At 37.5% G+C, this 9,399-nt stretch overlaps 1 pseudogene; it reads right to left on the bottom strand.

Moving 5' to 3' along the window:
* Positions 1-1,525: 1,525 nt before the first annotated feature.
* On the bottom strand, positions 1,526-3,525 carry LOC106303890 (annotated as a pseudogene).
* Positions 3,526-9,399: the final 5,874 nt, after the last annotated feature.

The raw sequence follows: 9,399 nt of genomic DNA on the forward strand, positions 1-9,399 counted from the left end.
CATTTCCAGTCCCTCATATTTTCCATCCTTTCGTTTTTGACCCTAAAAGTTCCAGATTTACATTTTTAATCCTCGAATGAACATACAAATGATATATACACACCTATATTAAACCTAAAATGATCTAAATAAACTCCAAAAATATACTCACTAAAATCATCATATATCATAACTTGTGAAATGCATAAATGAGTTTGTATACTTGTGTTTTTTTTGTGATACTTGTGTACACGTGGACAATATAATATATGTGTACACATGAACTTCCAAAAAAAACACAAGTACACAAACTCATTTATACATTTCACAAGTTATGATATATTATGATTTTAGTGAGTATATTTTTGGAGTTTATTTAGATCATTTTAGGTTTAATATAGGTGTGTATATATCATTTGTATGTTCATTAGAGGATTAAAAATGTAAATCTGGAACTTTTAGGGTCAAAAACGAAAGGATGGAAAATATGAGGGACTGGAAATGAAAAACGCCAAAGTTCTCCATCAAAATAGGGGCTAGATTGGATATTTTGAAGTATGGGGGTCAATTAGATAGGATATATTTGAAATCAGAGAGTTTGGGACAAAATCAAATTAAACCTAAATACCCAAGGACTAAATGTGCAAATACGTTAGATTTGACCATTGTTGCTTGAGCTTTCTCTCTGTGATTGGAGCTTGACAGGCGAGTGTAGCGGCTCATGCAAAGAAGCTATTGTGGTTAGGGTTACACGCGTTCGAGATCGTGACTCAATCACTTCGCATCAGAGAGATTTACCATTGTTTTTTTTAAAGGGGTTTATCATTGTTGCTTAAGCTTTCTCTCTCTTATGATAGTTTCGACGATGGCTGAGATTTACAGAGGAGCTCAATTGAAGCGGAAGAAATGCAAAGGTTAAGATGATGAAGAAGATGGCGACGGAGCTTCGACGGTGGATTCAAAACGGTTAGCATCAGAAACTAAAAGTGACTTGAAAATCTTCAGATCTATCTTTGAAATAGCACTTTGCATTTCTTTATTGGAAATTAAAACCAAATGGTTCAGGATAAGAGAAAACAAGAATAAAACTTTGAAAAAGAGAAAACTTTGCTTTGGAGCGTTGTTGGTCTGATTCTTCTTAATTCCTAAGAAGTCAAGCTATGTTGTAACTGTTAACATTTTTGTCTGTTTTTTTTTTTTTGCAGAAGCAGAGAGAGAGAGAGAAAGAGAGAGAGAGAGAGAAAGAGAGAGAGAGAGAGCCTAACGCTTAAAAAAAGTGGTTGTGACCATAGTTTCTTTTTGACTATTAAAAGAAAATAACAGTATTTAGTTAACTTATTTAGTTAGTGTATATATATAAAATGAGTTTGATTACAGAAAAGTACCCTAGTAGCAAGAATTGCTTTATAGTGTTATTAAAAACTTAAAACTGGCTTACACTGTAATATTTTTATTTTATAATTGTACAGCTGAAACAAATTAATGAATTGAGTTAGACTTGTAATTTATGACTTTGTGAGGTTAATAAAAAGAAACTTGTAGTAACCAAAAATGAAAACAAATTCTACAGTTTTAAAGACATACTTGCATCTATATCTCAGAAGAAACATAAGCCAGCGAATTAGAACATATCATACAGTTTTACTCTTTTCATTGAGGAACATCAGTTTCTTTGAGTCAAACGATATCTAAACCCCGAAAATGAAGAAAAGAAAGATGGAAGACAAACTCAATCACTCATTCAGGCCATGATTTTGGCAGACCGGACATAAAGGCTATCAACAACCTTCTCCATGTTTGCAGTGGTGTCAAGAGTAGCCGAGTAGATAGCATCCACCTTTGGATCTTCGAATATGATGAGGTATCCAGCTCCTTGATCCAACGTGCCTGCGAATTTCTTATCAAGTATCATTTGAGAGAGCTTCTCCACATGGTCGATAGGCAACTCAATCAGCTCAGCAATGTGGGCTATCTCAACTCGTGAGAAAGGCTCGATCAAACGACACAGATTCTGCTCCAGAAGCGTGTCATAGAGAGAAGAGAGATGCCTGTGGATAACTGGGTCATCCTCTTGCTCCGCTTTGTAGTCATAGAGAGCGTTCTCAAACAGTTTCAAAGACCTCTTTCAGTGAGCATCAACGACTGCCTTTATGGCATCTAGATCAGGGCCAACGTACTGGAGTCCAACCATTAAGGAGATTATTCCCACAACATCATCAGCTTGGCTAACCATGATCTTGCAAAACAACATGTACTTGAAACTTAAAACCGCTCTTGAATTTCCTAGAGCATTGAAGGACTCAAAGCCTTCAAAGAAGTAGTTGTATCCTGTTTTGCAGTACTTCTCTTCAGCGTTAAGAATCCCACTCTGGAAATTTATAGTCCTTTGTTGAGCCGGTGGGTAATATATAGCATTTGCAGCCGTTCTAGCTGTAGTGAGAGCAGCTTTCACCTTGGGTAAGTTCCTCAACGAGAAGTGAAGCTTACTCTCCAACAAGTCTATTTCAACCAAAAGGACCTGATCATCTAACCTACTAACCTCTTTCACCAAAGTACTCAACAGCGCCAAAGCTTCAACATACTCCTTGTTCTCCATCAAAAGCGCTGCTAACCTCGCCTCCACTCTCTGCCTGAGGAAAGTACGCTTCTCAGCTCGCGTCCATTCACCATCTCTTTGCAGAGAGTGATCTGGAGACCAGTTGTTCAAGGTATCTTTGCCATGGCATCGATGATCCCTCTGACGATTTTCACGGTCTTGGCCTTGGGGATGAGCGAAAAGAAAGGTCTCAGCTTGGTCAACAGTGTCCGGAGATCCTCACCTCTCTTCTCCTTAGTCAGACGTTCACAGAGGTTAGTGATGGCTTGCTCCTTGATCCGGAGATCCTCGGGAGATGAAGAAGGGTCTTCCAAGACCTGGTCGAGTATATGAATAGCCTCCGAGCTGTTGGCTTCTAGAGCCAGGGAGATCGTCTCAGTTGTAGCGGGGAATGAAACCATTGCGGTTGTATGTAAGAACTCAAACCCCTGCAAAGTAAGAGCCATAGATAATTTTCAGTAACAACATGAATCACCAATGACATGTAGTTATGTAATTGCTAACTCTTTCAGTTCAATTTCTTCGATCTATTCTTTAATTCACTTATCGATTCAGGTAGACCAGTACTAATCAGTGTAAGATGAAAGCTTCAAACATCGTTGAGCCAACCCACAAATTTGATTAGTGAAGTAAATCGAACAAAGATAAACCCTAGAATCTATCAATAGAGGGAACCTAGATTTGATATCAAAGAAAGTCGAAATAACAAACGCATGCCAAAATCCAAAAATGATTAGATCTGATGAGCAAACCCAAAAGAACAAATAAACAACTTGCGTAAGAGAAGAAACTCACTGATGAATCGTCGTCTTTGGGTTAAAGCCTTCAACGACGGTAGGGAAAGAGATTTTCTGGAGATATCTCTGTCTTGGTAAGAAAGATAAAGGTCTTTCGTAGTTTAAAATTTAGTGAATGGTATATATGTCATTTCGATTTCTGAAATCAGGGACAAACGCTTTAAAATGTTCGGCGTTTCTGTCAAAAAAAATGTGACCAAAAATACCTTTTAGCGATATTAAATGAAACTTATGTTCAGTTTCACCGTTTGTTAACCAATCGAGTGAAATTATTTTTAGCCCATTAACGCCAAAAGTAAACAAAAGTAAGTAAACTATTACTCTTTACTCCACCATTAACCAGAGAGAAACTTTTACTCTGGATTTTGTTTTTTTCTTACCTCACTTTTTCACCTTTATTTTTCCACCACTTTATTCCAATTAATAAAAATCACACCCAAAAAGATCTATGTTTCGGTCAAAAAGGCACACAAACGTGCACGACACGCAAACGCGAGTATTGAGATTGAAACCCATTAGCCCAGACTAAAGGCCCACTGTACAAAAAAACTATGATGCAGCCTTAACATCATTTTCATTATTGGTAAAAAAAATAATAATATCTTATCATCACAATATCAATATTAATATTTCAAAATAATTCAACTAAAAATATTAAAATGTATGTGGAAGTTTCTATGGAGAAAAATATTGGAAAAAGTTCTCCAGAAACATAATTATACAGATTAATGGAGAAAAAACTTACAAGAAACCTACAGGAGTACTGTCAAACGTGGATCACATAAGGCGGCTCAGGTGATGCAGTTTGTAGAATTGTCTGTAATATTTCTCGTAGTTCATAAAAACATAATTATTCAACGTTCAAAAATTATTAAAATGTATTTCCTTTGTTTCAAAATATATAATGTTTTAGGTCAATACAAAATTATTAAGAAAGTTCTTTTTATCTAAAAATATCAATAAATATAAATTAAAATTTATTTAACAATTATAAAATAAACTACAAATACTGTTGTATATCTATGCATTTTTAATAAATTTAAAAATTACTTTAAAATAAGAAAAAAAATTACTTATTGAAACATCAAAAGTTCTGGGGAAATTTTCATTTTTACCATTTTCTTTGTACCATTATTCATGTTTACCACCATTAAAGAGACATTATAATAAATAATTATTTAAATAAATAATAAAAAAATTATGTTTCGAATTATATTTTTTCAAATTCGAACTTTTTCATAAATATTTCTTTTTCGAGTTTTTTTCTCAAAATTTCTTTTTGAAAATCGAAAAATTATTTTTGAAACTATTTAAAAAAAATTAAGTATTTATTTATATATTTATGAGAATCTTAAATTTCACATTCCAAAAACTCTATCCCACCCCTCAACTCTACGCCACCCCTCAACTCTAAGCCCTAAGTCTAGATTAGTTAACCCTAAGGTTATAAATGTTTTTTACCCTTCATTAAAAGTAAGGGTAAAAGTGGTTAGTGTAATTAAGATATTGGTTTTAGAAATATGGTCATGGAGAATTTGGTTGTTGAAACTTTGACTATTAGTTTAAGTTTTATTAAAATCAAATCGCTAGTTAAAATTGTAAAAGTTTTGAATAATATTTTATTCAAAGTGTATAATTATACTATTATTGAAAATTAAATATATATGATCATAAAAGTAGTACACTATGGATCTCAAATGAACAAGAAAAAATAATTAATGATTAATTTGTCAATTTTAAGTTTTAATAAAATTGTTACAAACTTAAATAAAAGATATAGTTATGAACGGAAAAAAATGTTTATAGAAAAAATAAAGATGAATTTGTAGGATAATCATAGTGGAATGAAAATAAGAATATAGTCATACATTGATAAATGTGAAAACATGACATGAAAATAGACCAACTTTTTTTTCTCCGCGCTATTTGTGAATGCATTGTGTGATATTGTACTATACTATATTTTGCAAATGAATAATATGAAACAATCAAGTCACAACAATTACTCATCATAAAGAAGAAAATGAAAAAGAAGAGGGAGAATGAGGAAGAAAAGTGGGAGGACATAAAGAAGAAAAAAATCCAAAAGGAAATTGTTGTCCTATATATAAAGAGGAGGGGGAGAGAGAAAAAAAAGAAAGAAAAAGAAAGAGATGTTATTTGTTTCCAAATGGAATAGAACACAATAAAATTATGTCTCATTTGGAAATAAAATCTGACTATACTATATATATTTGTGTAATAGTATAGATTTAAAGTCGCGTTTATGATATATTATATAAAATTTATAAAATATATGTTTGATTTCAAAATTTCAAAACATATTATGTGCAGAAAAAGCTATTTTCTTATGTAAAATAATAAATTCAATAATTGTTCTAACAGACATTAAAAGCAATTATAAATAGAAAGAGAAAACATATTTGTAAGAAGAAAAAAATATGTATGTGAGCGGTAATATGGTAATTATTACAGAAATATCATAGCCTAAGTTCTCTTATGGTAATATGCTTAATTTGATGGTTATTTTATAGACATGAACTCAAATTCCCAAAAACCAAAAAAAAGGAAAAAATTATAAAAGTCACTGTTGGCTTTAGGAAAAACAACAAAAAAAACAGAGAAAAACTTATAATGACTTTAAAAACTTTAAGATGATTAATTTTTTAAAAAAAATTGAAAAAAACTTTAAATATTTTATAATCCCACAAAGACTTCAAATCCCTAGCGCCAATCGGATTCATAGTATAAATTACTGAAATAAGACAAGTATTTCATTAATCTTTCAAAAAAAATTATTAAGAAATCCATTTCACTTTATTTCGTACATTTTTATTATTTTGATCCTTCGCTAAATTGAGATATGCTCAAAAAATTACTCTAAGTATTAGATAGTGTTCTTAGTGTTGGGGATCGTCTAAATAGCATGATACTCACTACTTTCTTTATAAACTGAATTTTTTTATAAAATTTGGTAGTTACACCATTTCATAATTATAAAACTATAAATATTTTTAAATTGTAACTTGTTTAAACTGAGACTGTCAATAAACTAGTAAAGAAAAGAGACGAGTTTTCGTCGGTGGGTCAAGACAAAGACGTGTTTTATTAGATCAGTGAGTCGAAACCGAGTTACAAAAGGGGAAGAGAACAGAGGAAAAAGTCTGGCGAAGACAAATTCGTCGGACCGTACAAATCGGCGAGATGTAAGATGTAAAACCCTAATTCTAGCCGAAAGTGAGTGTAGTAATTTGCGGATCCCCTCCTTGTTGCTTTGTCTCCTCTTTTTATAGGTGAACGCTCGTTGACCTAATGCGTCTTGTCTCGATGGGCCTCCTCGAGTAATTGGGCCGACTCATCGGGCCGTTGTGTCAGGTCGGCGAGCCGATGATGTTCAGTCAATCATCTCATCGACTAAAAGTAGTCTGGAGCCGAGCCGAACACCGGCTTTTAAGTACCGGCTTTCAAGTCGACGAGCCGATCTTCTTTGTTGTAATCATGTGTCTGGGTAATTATCTTGCGGGCCTTTTGGGAGGGCTAGGTCCATACCCAACAGTAAGTCCCCTCAGTTCGCTGGTGAGTAGCGTAGCCGACTCAGCGAATTTGGTAGTAGGGTTTGCGAGACAATTATCTCAAATCTGTGATTTCAATCGACTCCTCGACTATCTAGTCGACTCCTCGACTGTGCAGTGGACTTTGTATGCTGGCGTTCGAGAATCTGACTGATTTGATTTTGATGATGATTTTTTTTTATTCAAACCGGTGGTTAGTTCCGGTTTTGATTTGAACCGATTTCGGTTCTCCTCGAGAAGCTGAAAAGTCGCGACGTTTGGTGAGCTCCACGCGCCTTAATGGGCCGATTCTAGGCCCATCTAGGTCTAATGATGACGCCTCGGGGTGCGATGTGCTCCTCTCTCTATAAATACCCCTCTTCCTTCTCATTTTCTCCACTCTTCATCCGGCTCAGGTACTTTCTCTCTCTAACTCTCCGCTTCTCTCTCTAACTTTGTAGTCTTAGATCTGCGAATGTCGTCGGGCGGTAGAGGTAAACTTTCTAGGGCCCAGAAAGGGAAAGCCGAGGTGAATGCGACCGAATCGAGTCTTGCACGTGTCGTCGAGTCGAATTCCTCGCCCAATTTTGAGACGATTCATCGTGAAGCCATGATGGATACGGAGAATATGGACACATCCCAACGAGTCCTCGTTGCTGATTCGGCGCGGCAGCTCCGCGAGGAGAGAGAAAATGTAACATTAATTTCGAGAGACGGTCAGGGTGGAGCTGATGTCGGAGAGACTTCCCTCCCCGATTTCGTTCCGTGTTGTTACCATCCGGGGGGAATCTTCGAGGATCTTCCAGCTTTGGCGGTTGAGCAGATGCGTCCTTCTCTCGTAGAGGGACAATCATGGGAGAATATCGAGGAGACTCGTTCGACTCCTAGTAGCGTGAAAGCTTTATTGAGGGAATGTGAAGGAACCGGGGTGACCTTTTTGATCCCAACTAAATCTCAGAGGCCGTGGTCCCCTCCTTTGGGATTTCAGTGCGTCTATGAGTCATACTTTCAGGATGAGACCAAACTTTGGTTTCCAATTCCTCGACTCGTTACGTCTTATGTGAGACGTCGTGACGCGGTGATAAGTAAATTTTTCAATGGCGCGTTCCGTACCTCGGTGGCATTGATGGTGACTGCGGCGGAGATCGACGTTTTGATGAGAGTTCGGACACTCGAGGAGTTGACCTATATGAAGTCCATGGGCGATGGTTTATTCTCGATCCAGATGAGGCCCAACTAAAACGTGATCGTCGATCATCCGTGTAGGACGGCGCACTGGCAGCGTTTCTACTTTTACGTCAAGTCTGACGGTTTTGCCTTCGAGGAGCCGCCCGACGTTTCCTTTCGATTTTAATCATAAACTCGGTAGAACGATTTTTGTGGAATCATAAACTCGGTAGAACGCTGTTGTCAGCTCATCGACTGTCTCTTTTCCTTGTTTTCTGACGATTTTTGGTTTATTTGCAGTTGATCACCCGGACACGGCCTCTTATCCGGAAGATTTCGTCTCTGATGCTCGTGCAGTCGTTTCGCGCGTCTAAGTGAGCTGGAAGGATATCACCATCGAGAAAATTCGACGAGTGCTTGACAGAATCTCGAGGAGTAAGTTTCCTCTTGCGATCACATGTTTTCTTCCAACTCATGTCAGTTCCGAGATTTATCTGAACCAGCTTGCTGATCTTTTTCAGAGGATTGGAGGTCTGATCTACTGCCTTTGATTACCGGTAACAAGCGGCGGTTTTCGATATTCAGTAGCGCCGAGCAAAAGATCATCAACCAGCGCCGAGCAAAAGATCATCAAAGCGGCCAAGGAAATGAAAGAGCTTCCAGACTTGAGTGCATTAATCAAGAAAAAACTGAGCGAGGCGAAAAAGTCATCCTCTGCGACTCCTAGCGAGACAACTCTTAGTGGGACGACTCCTCGCGTGAAGACTCCTCGTGGGGAGCAATTCCTTTTTTTTGAATTATACAGAGGTATCCTGGCCCCACAGAAGTGATCCAGACTAGTCATGTGTTGCCACGTGTCGGTCCTCTGTCCCTGGCGAAGCCGAAATGTTAATTCCCCAGTGGCCGGGATTCGAACCCAGGTGGCGGTACTCACAGCTGTAAGCCCTTTACCGCGGAGCAATTCCTCCCGCTCCTCTTCCTCTTGTGGTTTCCCCCGGACCGACGCCGAGAATTGTGAGACCGTTATCGAGAAAGGTTCTTCTCTCGATGCTGCAGCTCGGGGAGTCATCGACTCGGACAACTCCCCGTCCATCTCTCTGAAGAAGAAGAAGACTGCCCGCCGTCATGAGTCGTCTACTCCGGCTGCGTCTGCTTCTGCTGCGAAGATTCCTCCAGCTGCACCTCAGACTATTGTTGAAGGCGGTTCGGCCACTGAGGATCGTCGGGTCAGATTTCAAGACCGCGTGGAGTTCAAGTACGTCGGCGAGACTCCTCTTTCCTTTGCCCCGACTGGCTGTGCTGAGCTTGT

The sequence above is a fragment of the Brassica oleracea genome, chromosome C7, assembly GCF_000695525.1.
Source record: "Brassica oleracea var. oleracea cultivar TO1000 chromosome C7, BOL, whole genome shotgun sequence".
In the NCBI taxonomy this organism is placed as follows: Eukaryota; Viridiplantae; Streptophyta; class Magnoliopsida; order Brassicales; family Brassicaceae; genus Brassica; species Brassica oleracea.